The sequence below is a fragment of the Podarcis gaigeae genome (genome assembly GCF_964106915.1).
Source record: "Podarcis gaigeae genome assembly, chromosome: 7".
NCBI classification, from domain to species: domain Eukaryota; kingdom Metazoa; phylum Chordata; class Lepidosauria; order Squamata; family Lacertidae; genus Podarcis; species Podarcis gaigeae.
This window is the reverse complement of record NC_139683.1, coordinates 63750389-63761646: the sequence shown is the minus strand read 5'-3', so window position 1 is coordinate 63761646 and position 11258 is coordinate 63750389.

Below are 11258 nucleotides of genomic sequence, written 5' to 3'. Positions count from 1 at the left end.
TGGGAGGTTTTGATATGGGAAATGGCAAAGGGCATCATTGCTCTGATCAAAATCCAGCACAGCTGCTTTAAAATGGGAAAGAAAACTCCCAAATATCTGATCATCTTGTGTGGTTGGCCCTTAAGCCTTTCATGGCACATCTTCTGCCCCAGAGAGGGCCAAAGGGCAGTGGGAAAGAAAAGCAGCTGTACCAACTGCAGCTGCTGTACTACCGGTGTTGAATTTGAGGCTAGGGTGGGGCCTGCTGCTTAATTTCCAAAATCAGAGGTGCTGATGGGGGAAGAAGGCTCAAGTTTTCCTGGAATGAAGGATGTCTGCTAGCGTAGCTATTCTTTTTCAGTGTGGAATGGCTGCTGTGTTTACACAGTAGTGCTGGAAAAAAGAAGCCACATGTGCTCAGATATATTTCGCTTTTTTAATCAATATGTGCACACTTTAGAGCTGAGCTCAAACCCAAAAAACAGGATCAGGCGCAAGCCAGTCAGGACTTTGCAAGCAGGTGGTTTTATCCTTAAGGCTCTGTTATTAAGACCCTTTTGATTTTCATGGAGATCCCCAGTACAGAAGCAGAAATAGATACCTTCTTTTTGATGCAACACTTAAGTACAGTCACCCTGTCTATGTTGGCTTCCTATGGGCAGATGCACACCATACATTTAAACTGTATTCAAAGTGCATTACTCCCCCCTCCCCCAATAATCCTGGGAACTATAGTTCCCCCATTCACAAAACTACTATGTGTAGTGCCCTTAACAAGTTACAGGTCCCAGGATTCTTTGGAGAAACTCACGCCCTTTAAATGTGCGTTGAATATGCTTTAAATGTAGAGCATGCATCTGCCTGAAATGAGAGGCAAATCATTTATTGATCATGCACATCCATGTTTATTTTGTCTGTGCTACTGAGCCACATGTGCTTGCACATTTCTGAGTAATGCAACTGATGGAATATAGGACAAAGCTGGACCCATAGGGCATAAACTGTATTTGCACTTATTATTTAGAGGTTCTGTTGCTCACAGAGAGTCATGCTGTCATCAAGGGCGAATGTTTGTTTTATGATGTCAGCACAGATAAAATGACATATGCTGATCTCAGTGTCTGCTGAATCTAGACTGTCTGAAGCTCATGAATGAGCGTTCCTGGCTTTGTTACTCTCTGGTAAACCAAACAGGAAATAATAAAAATAATAATTAATAAACTTTTATTTGTATCCTGCCCTCCCTGGCCGAAACCAGGCTCAGGATGGCTAACATCCAATATATAGGTAAAGGTAAAGGGACCCCTGACCATTAGGTCCAGTCGTGACCGACTCTGGGGTTGTGGCGCTCATCTCGCTTTATTGGCCGAGGGAGCCAGCGTTTGTCCACAGCTTCCGGGTCATGTGGCTAGCATGACTTAGCCACTTCTGGCGAACCAGAGCAGCGCACGGAAACGCCGTTTACCTTCCCGCCGGAGCAGTACCTATTTATCTACTTGCACTTTGACGTGCTTTCAAACTGCTAGGTTGGCAGGAGCTGGGACCGAGCAACGGGAGCTCACCCCGTCGTGGGGATTCAAACCGCCAACCTTCTGATCGGCAAGTCCTAGGCTCTGTGGTTTAACCCACAGCACCATCAAATATATAACATTACTACAATAAGTGCATGGCCAAGATCTGTGTTTGGACCAGACAACAGGTGATGGATGAGGGATGTGTTTCTGAACAGTTCCCACAAGTGCAGATCATGCTGAGCTGTAACCAAATTTATTTTAACTGTCGGTGCTGAAAAGGGTGACTATATATTGTGCATACAGTCATATCTTAAAGAGAGGACTCAGTGAAGTTCCCCTCACCCCAGTGGGGCTAACCTGGCTTCTTAATGTCTTTTTCACCTGGCTTCTTAATGTCTACACAATTATTTGGCAGACATAATTATTGGCACTGACAGAAAGCATATGTATCCAGCCTCCTGCCATCCTTCAGGCGGAGTTGTCTGAAAGATAACTTCTCAAAGTACTGCTTGCACCTTAATGCCATTTAATGGTTTGGGTACATCATCGTTATAACATTAACAACAACAACAACAACAACAACAACAACAACAACAACAACAACAACTGAAAGGCTATGTGCATACTATATAGCTGAAAATGCACCTAAGATGTTATTTTTCTTAATTTGGATTGAGGCTGGTTTGGGGGGGAAATGCATCAAAGCACAGTATTTGATAAAGAAATTACAGGATAGATGTGGGTTGTAGTGTTGTGTGTACCCTGCTTCCCAAACGAGCAGTGGCGATGTGATGTCTGCAGAGTAAACAAGACTGCGCATTCAGCCTCCATTTTTGAACAATGTAAAAAAACAAAAAACCTGCTTTTGGGGAATGAGTTGAGGGCATCAAAGCTTCATGCATCATGACATCAAAGGTCTCTGGCCAATCAGTACAATGCACAGCTGGTTTCAGCCCCAAAGATGTGGAATGGTTTTCCCCAAGCTCAGTCCTGAGGAGAAGATGGCAAATGTAAGGAGTGCAACCCTCACAGAAGCGCCACTGCTGAAAAGTATATAGCATGTACGCACCTTTGTCACGATGGCAACACCCTGCCTCAAACCTTCAGGGGGAAGCAAATTTTTGTTTTATTTTGGTGATCTCCTATTTAGCCTAATCCCATAAATTTACCCTCCACATTTTTGCTGGAACCCTGGTGTCACTGTAAATCATGCCTCTCCCATTCTGCTTGTACCTTTATTAGCTTTTTCGCACCTTCCACTTTTAATTGCAGAGGCTGATCTCCAAGGCATTTGGGGATCCACTCACAACTCCACCCTGCTTAATTGTTTGGTGTTATCTCATTTCTTCCTTTTCATTTGTGTTCCCCAAAATTGGTAGGGATTTTTTTTTTTGAGGGGGGAAGAGCGGGGTGTCTGGAGCTGGTTGTGTTTTTCCTTTTAACAACAACAACAACAAAGATGTTTTCATCTTTATACTTTTTTCCCAAGCTTTTTTATTTGACATTTCTCCATGTCCCTTTGGTTAACACAGTACTTCGGTAAATTTTACAGATTAGTGCCGGGATCCCTATGGGTGGAGAACCTTTTCCAGCGGAAGGGACACATTCCTTCAGAGCAGTCTTCTACGAGTGGTGGTGGAGCCAGAGGCAAAAGTGAGCAGAGCAATATCTTGTTAATTTTTACCTTTGCAAAGTAGGTTAGTTTCTTCACACTTGCAACATCCCTCTCTGTCTTCCATCTAAGCAAGCAGGGGTCAAGTACACATTCCTACCAGGCGAAAACACTAAAGGGGGGGGGTCCATGCAAAGTGTTGGGTGTGGTTTTGGTGGGGGGGTGGCCTGGGGAGACTCCTGACTCCTGGGTAGGGATGGGCAAATATATCAACTTGGTTCTCTCTGTTTCTCATCTTTCCAGTCTTAAGTTTCTGGGGTTTTTTTAAGTGCTCATGAAAATTCAATATCATTTCAGTGTGGATTTCTCATGATAGACACGTTTGTCTACAATGTTACCCAATACGCATGTGTTTGCAAAGCAATTTTCCATAACAGAATTAATTTTTGTACAGTGTATCCACTAATACAGAGCTTTCCAAACTTTTCATGTTGGTGACGCACTTTTTAGTCATGCATCATTTCACGACACCGTAATGCAGTTTTACTAGCAAACCGGAGGTTAAACTAACCGCTTTCCAGCCCCAAGAGGAACGCGGGGAGTGTTTGTGCGACACACCTACACACTGCAGCTGACACACTAATGTGTCATGACACACAGTTGGGAAAGCTCTGCACTAATATACGCATTTATACGCAAACTTTACACTAGCATATACATTTTTTTGTACACATTACTTGGCTAGAGAACTACATGGCAAATCTCAGAGAAGTGCAAATTTCAAAGGATGCATGTATTTCATTCAGTGTGCAACTTTTTCAAGAAGTGCAAATTAGGTAAGTTCACCTTTAAATGTGAACTGAATCGGATTTCTTCCCCATCCTTATTCCTGAGCGCCAGATAGGAAGTCCTGGAGGGCCTGAGGGCCTGAGGTCCACCTCCACCCTGGTTTACTTCTCACTCTCAATCTACCTCTTCTGTTTTCTTTTTTCACCCTTGTTTGGGCGAAGCTTCATGGACTTCTTGGATGCTCTTCAAGGCTCCTTTGGATCTGAAAGCTCAAGTTTGGGCCGAGGATTCCATTTCTGGCTTAGCTGGTTTAAACTCCCTGCTGTTTTATCAATACAAAAAGGCACACCCAATGTCTAATTAAAACTGGAACAATGCCATAGATCAATTGGTAGACCAGTGTTACTTAAGACCAGGTGTTATCTCACACGTCTTTGTAGCTGCACATCTCTTTGATCCTAAAATGAAACCCTTTGGGCAATGGCAACAACAAATTTAGAGAGTATTCACACTTTCAACCAGAACAACAAGAACGATAGTGAAACTATGGGCAGTGCGCTGCGTAGAATATATGTTTAAGTGTTCGTGTCTTGGGCATGATTTCTTAGCTAAAGAGAGTTAAGGCCTGTGAGAGGCAAGAAAGGAAGAAAAAACAGGAGCATTGACACTCCTTAGGGTAGGACCCACAGCTTGAGTATTAAAATGGGTGTGACTCATCCAAGTCTTTTTGTTCCAGAAGAAGCCACACCTCTTGGAAAAAGGTTCTGAGTGCCAGACAGAAAATTGCCTGTGCGAAAGATACCAAATTCATGTTTGAACAAGCAGCTTTGTGGATTTCTGCCAGCAGAACACACACACACACACACACAGAGAGAGAGAGAGAGAGAGAGAGAGAGAGAGATATTTTGTTGTTTGATTAATGTGAATGGGTCAATTGCTCTGTTTCTGCTAGTGGCCAGACCGCAAGTGACACCCAGGAGGAGGCGGCAGAGACTTGGACAACGTTAATATTTCTTAATGACTTGTTTTCTGACGAGGCAATTCACCCGTAAGGGTGGAGTAGAGACCCAGTAGATGAGTGATGGGAAACAGTAGTTAATGCTGTCAAAATAGGAGGGAGGGAGGGAGGGAATTGTGAGTTGGCAGAAAGAGAAGCATATTGAGCTACAGGGCCTCTCACTGGGGATCTGTTGCCTGTTTGCCTCCATATGCACTGGCTCCGTACTTGTAAATAAAATACAAATATGCCCCAAGTCACCAGTGTATTTTTGGACACTCTGCAAACAGAGGCAGTCCAAAATGGGAATGCAAACAACACTGAGAGAGAAAATGACATTGTCACAAACTGATCCCACTTAAATGAAGACATAGATAGGCTGTTGTCTTGATGCCCTGCTTCTGAGCTTTCTAGAGGCATCTGCCTGGTAGCTGTCAGAAACAGAATGCTGAACCTGATGGATGCTTGGTTCAATTCAGCAAGTCTTTTCTTAACTTCTTATGAAACAAGTCATGGGCGCTGTTCATAGGAGCCAACTCCTAGGGGCCGAGTTCCCTTCAAAGCCCCCCTAAAATATTTGACCCCCCAAGTTGCTGGGCATTGTCATTCAAATTGTGTCCATGTGCCATGTCTTGTGATCAATTGTGCAGGGTGGAGCTTTTATTCAAGTTGGCACCCCAGCGCTGTTTAATTTTCCAGTGGCGACCGGGAATCGGAAGATCCCAACTTTGCAAAGCAGTTCTCAAAGTTGAGTAGTCCAGATTTTCCTCTTTGTAAAAGCAATCATTTCTACACATCTATCCACTAACAACTTGGTTAGCCTGCAATAGGTCCATACCTTCCCATACATACACACTTTGCTTTAATTAAAAGCTACACAAGGAAGGCGTGTACACATGCCTTTGATGTTAAGGAAGATAAGGATTTAGGCCTGGCAATCCTTGGATATTCTTAGGGAAACCTCTCACTATGGCTCCAGCATGAGTACAAGCCTCTTAGGCAGGACTGATTCACAATTCTTCTTATTCACTAGGAACACTTTTTCGCAGTACTGTATTGCATGCATCTTCTCCAAACCTCCTGATCTTCCTGAATGGAAAGCACCGTGCTGCACGCACACACACACACACACCCTGTTGTGTTGGCACCATCTCTGCAGTCTCTGATCCACATAGGTGTTGCAAGAGGTTGTGCATAGATGGGGAAATTCCACCCCCTAGACAAGGAATCCAGTACAGGCAGGAAGAAAGAAGAGTGAAATGAAACTGTCAGCTAAAAAGCATCTAGAGAGCCTATGCAGGCACGAAATGGCCAAAGTAAGCACCAAGTGGTAGATCTGTGATCAGATTATTTTTATTTCTTTTCTTTAAAGTATTTGCAGAGCCTGCTAGCTTGGACAGTGGAAGGGAGTTAACCATTTCCTTAGGTCACTGCCTTGATCCTTTGGGGCCACTCCAAGACACCACTCTTTTTGCACCACTGGAGAAAGCCACATAGCTACCTATGGCAGCAGTGTATTCTTGCGTGTCTATTTATTATTATATTTTAGATTTTACAGCACAGAAATTCATCCTTCGTCAAACAATTTAGTAAATATATCTGAGGGTTAGCACTTGCCCAGAAATGGAACTGGACTCAGGGTGCATTGGGTCACACCATACCAAGAGAATAGCTGCAAAATTATTGCAGCCTGAGGATGTGAACAAGCTACCTGAAGAAGCGCAGTCAACCATCTACCCCCTTGATCCCTGCCCATCTTGGCTTCTTAGAGCTAGCAATCGGAGGACTGACGGTGGGTCCAGGGTGTGATTAATCAGAGGAGGGTGAGATACCACCTGCCTTTAAGGAGGCAGTGGTGGGCTCTCTCCTTAAGTGGGCTTTTTTGCACCCAGAAGTGCTAAATTACTATCACCCTGTGGCGATCATCTCTTCATTGGGCAAGGTGCTGGCAGTCTAGCTTCATGCACGCTTGGAGGAAAGTGCTTATCTGAAGTCTGGACCTAATCTAAGTCTGGCTTGAGGCCCAGTCATGGCACTGAAAGCGCTTTGGTCATCCTGGCTGATGACATTTGTTCAGGAAAGATGGCGGGAGAGTGACTTTGCTCATTCTCCTAGACATCTCAGTGGCTTTCAATACGTGGTTCTGCTCCTGTCTCCATTTACGGAAGAGGTAGTTATGGCTTGTCTAAGAACAGAAAGTAAGGTCCTGACAGAAAGAAGATTTTTGAATGGGGGACTTTCCAGTTCAAAGCTTATAAAGCTACAGCCCTGTGCACCCATACTTGGGAGAAAGCCTGAGTGAACACAGTGGGTCTTAACTTCCAAATAAGCATGCTTAGGATTGTACCAACTATTACTGCCAGTTCAGGTAATGTTTATAATAAAGGAGGGTTTCAGAAAGCCCCCTTCAAAGGGAAGGAAGAAAGCATAGCTTCAGTGGAAGGAGAAGTTACTTCAAGCTTCTCCTTCCATTGCCAGAAGCTGGAACTGAAGAACTCCCTCCTAATCGGTCAGATCCGCAAACAGTATTTATGGCAATATCCCACAGCCTCCTTCACACACACAGCCACATGGCCAAGTGATGGCTCCAACTCCCCTAATTTCCTTTGTTTTGTACATTTTTATGAGGTAGACCACAGCTTATCTTGTCTATGGCCTGTACCACAGTGATTTAACAAGCATTTATCACAATGTTTTTAAATGTATTTTTTACCCCCACTGACTGTGAAAGAGTCCAGCATTTATAATGCAGGGAATTGTTCAAGAAAATGTCAAGGACAGCAAGTAATTAAGCCTGCTATTTCACTGTCAGAAAAGCCTTGTGTGAGGTAAGTAACATTATCCACTCTTGTCTATTGTCTGTGGTGCCAGCTGCGCTGCCTTACTCCACCTGAAGCAAAACTGCTTAGGCATTTCAAGTTTTTCGGCTGAGCTGTCCATCAGGTCTGACAAGACTGAAACTTCACTCACCACACCCTCTGTGAGAAACATTCTGGGCGCTTCATGGAAGCAGGCTTGCAGTCCTATAAAGGTTTTTGAAATGCTCTTTGTCTTGTGCGAAATAACTCATAACTGAAGACGTCCTGTGCAAAGTACTTAGAATAGTTCTGTCAAGGATAGTGTATTTGGGAAGGAGCTATGGACATAGCCACCTCGCTGAACATGTTCAAGATGTAGAAGGACTGGATGAAGTCTTAATTTGCTCGCTTATCTGACTTGGATCCTGACACCCAAATTTCTTCCACGGGGGTCTCAGAAAGACTTATTCTGAGGTGGTCTGCCATACTGGGCGAGGAAGATCAGCATTGTTTAGTAAAGTTGTTAGGCCTTTCTCACCACTATGAGAACATTGCCATGCACACGCCTTCCGTTCTGTGAACCTGACAAATGACAAGTTATTTCAGCTGTATCTACTAGAACAAAAAAAGGGATAATGAAATTTCAGGATTCTTCTTTTTAAAAAGACACACTTTTGACTCCCGCTGACTTCAGTGGGAGAGATTACATCCGTAAGTCTCCTCCATTGAAATTCAGTATTGTGTTTAACAGGGTTGTATTGAAAGTATGATTTCCTATTTTTCAGTCCTGAGGACATTATATAATTGCGGCACCACCACTGAAAGGGCCTTCTCCATGGTGGCCACCTGTCTAGTCTAATCTAGTCTAATCTAACCTAACCAATGAACCTGGAATAGGACAGGTATATAGAAGAGGGGCAAGAGGTAGTGGTGGAACTGGTGGAAGATAACTTCCCATGTAAGTAGAGGTCTTCATGAAAATAGAGCAATGCTATTTGTGCAATTTCCCCTCTTAAAAATGAGTGTGAGGTGCGAACATTGCACATTTCCCCATCCATTGTGCTTTCTCAATGCTTCCCTTCTTCCAGCAGCGAATGTATGAACTAATGAACAGAATGGAAGCACATATGAAGGCAGTTAGTGACTGAAAGGATGCTCAACTTTACAGAGGACAGCCCTCTATCTGAAGGGTCATCCTGTTCAATTTAAAGAACCATAAGAAGAGGAAATGGAGACCTCGAAGATGTCTGTCAACAATCAGCATATGGCAGGTACCCAGGCCACCTAGTTATAGTGATCCACATGATAGTGAGATGCACTGTATTTTTATTTGAATTTTAGTTATTTGTTCTACAAGTGCATCTATCCATATAAATCTGTGCATGCAAATTTTATTTAAATTTGTGTAATGCACTGCCTCTTTTTGGAGCGAAAAGTTAAACCTTCCCTTATCCAGCTCCACGTCCTAATTGAATCCTCCCTCTCCCAGTGTCTGCCATTAATGTCTATGGGTTAATGGATCAACTACATTATGTCTACTTTAGCTGGTAGTCTTAACATTTAAATTACATAATCAGCATTCACACACTTTATCAGCCGTTTTAGCTAACTTGTTTCACCACTGACACTCTGTTTTCTTTGTACTCTTACTGATACTCCTACTTGAAAATGTAATTAGTCAGATGCAAGTGATGCTACATGGTATTCATAGTGGGCAATTAGCTCACTGATTAAAAGATGTTATTATCATTTCATTTACATATCAAATTACTGTAGAGGCATTTCACATCTACAGAGGCAAAAATGGCATTCGGAATTTAATTTCTAAAATGAGACTTGTCTATTCTCAAACTCCAATTAGAAGTAATCCCTATTCTCAAATTCAAGTTAGAAGTAATCCCTTCTCATTTTGCCTAATTTCAGATGTGAGTGAGGCAGGCTGAAGTCTGTCACAGGAAAGCAGTTTGCACATGGTTTCTGCATTTTAAATTGCAGCACCAGTCTGATCCTTACACCTATTTTCAAGGAGTCCAGGAAGAATGCCAAATAGCCAGATTCCTTTGGATCTTCACTTTGATGCACCTTAACTACTACCTTTTTAGTCAGTGTCACACAATTTAAAACAATCATTAAAATACTAATGCAATAGCAATAGTGCTTAAATTTTAGCACAATTTTAAAAACTGACTTAAAAAACCCCACACTGATGAAACTGTGTCCATAGGCAAAATGGTTAATGTCTCACTAGAGTGGACAGAACAAAGGATGGAACACGCACACAGAATTGCTATCCTGGCTGAAATGTGAAGTCGGCTGCAATTCTGTATGGAGCTTAAGAGTGGAAGAGTTAGGACTGGGCAGCATTCAAAGCTCAGTCTGGAAGAACTCTTGTTTGTAAACACCAGCTCAACCTCTGCAGTCATTTTACCTCTATTGTGAAGAAAGGCCTCTTGAACATTGCACTTTAGTAATTCAGTTTTCTAATACGGTCCTTGCCTAAGGGGTCAAGGGAGGTAACACCAGCAGAAAACAAAACAAAATAAACCACACACAACAAAGGCAGTTACCCAATTAAATGAACATTATTCACTTAGAATTAAGCCTAGGATTTGGATGCCAGTATAAAGAGAAAAGTTTAACGGCTCTTCCACAAAGGTTCAAAAATCTGACAGTCTTCTCAGGAAAGGGAATCTGTTACAATATTATCAGCAACTACAGAGAATGACTTTTTTTGAGCCCGTTCGGCTTTAACTTGGTGTGCTTAGACTTACTTGGCCTTAAAGGTCTTTAAGAGAACTTTAATAGTTGGTATAAGAAAATGTGTCCATCGGTTCATAGGAAGTAATCGTTTTTTGAATGATTGTACTGTGATTTTACTTCTTCTACAGAGGAAGTAATTGTTTTTCAAATGATTGTACTGTGATTTTACTACTTCTTTTTGCTATTAAAAATTAAGCAAACTTTAAGGCATTAATATGGACATACTAAAGGGGGTGGGGCATCCCTGGTCAAGCATACCATTTTAAAACAAATCACACACTCCATACATATACCCCAGACACAACCTGTTACCCTGCATTAACTCATATGGAATAACTGGAGCTGGTTCAAGGCCCTTAGCTTCCTGATCCGGAACAGTAAATGGTATTTGGTCAAGGTCAAGGGAAGGTACATATTCCTCTCCTTTGGAAGGAACAACTGGATAGACATGTAATAAATAAAGTATTGGGGTAGGGGCCAGGTAAGCCCCACCCTGCACAACTGATCACATGACGTGGCACATGTACAGTACACCATTCGAAAGGCAAGGTTCATCAACTTTGTGATGATATATAATGAAAAGATGTTCAAAATAACATTAGTAAAAAAACCCAGAAGCTTTTCTGTTGGGATTTATAGGGACAGAACTACAACCCAAAATGTATAGAAACATTTACAGATAGGTAGCCGTGTTGGTCTGCCATAGTCAAAACAAAATATCTGTGTATCTGAAGAAGTGTGCATGCACACGAAAGCTCATACCTAGAACTAACTTAGTTGGTCTTTAAGGTGCTACTGGAAGGAATTTT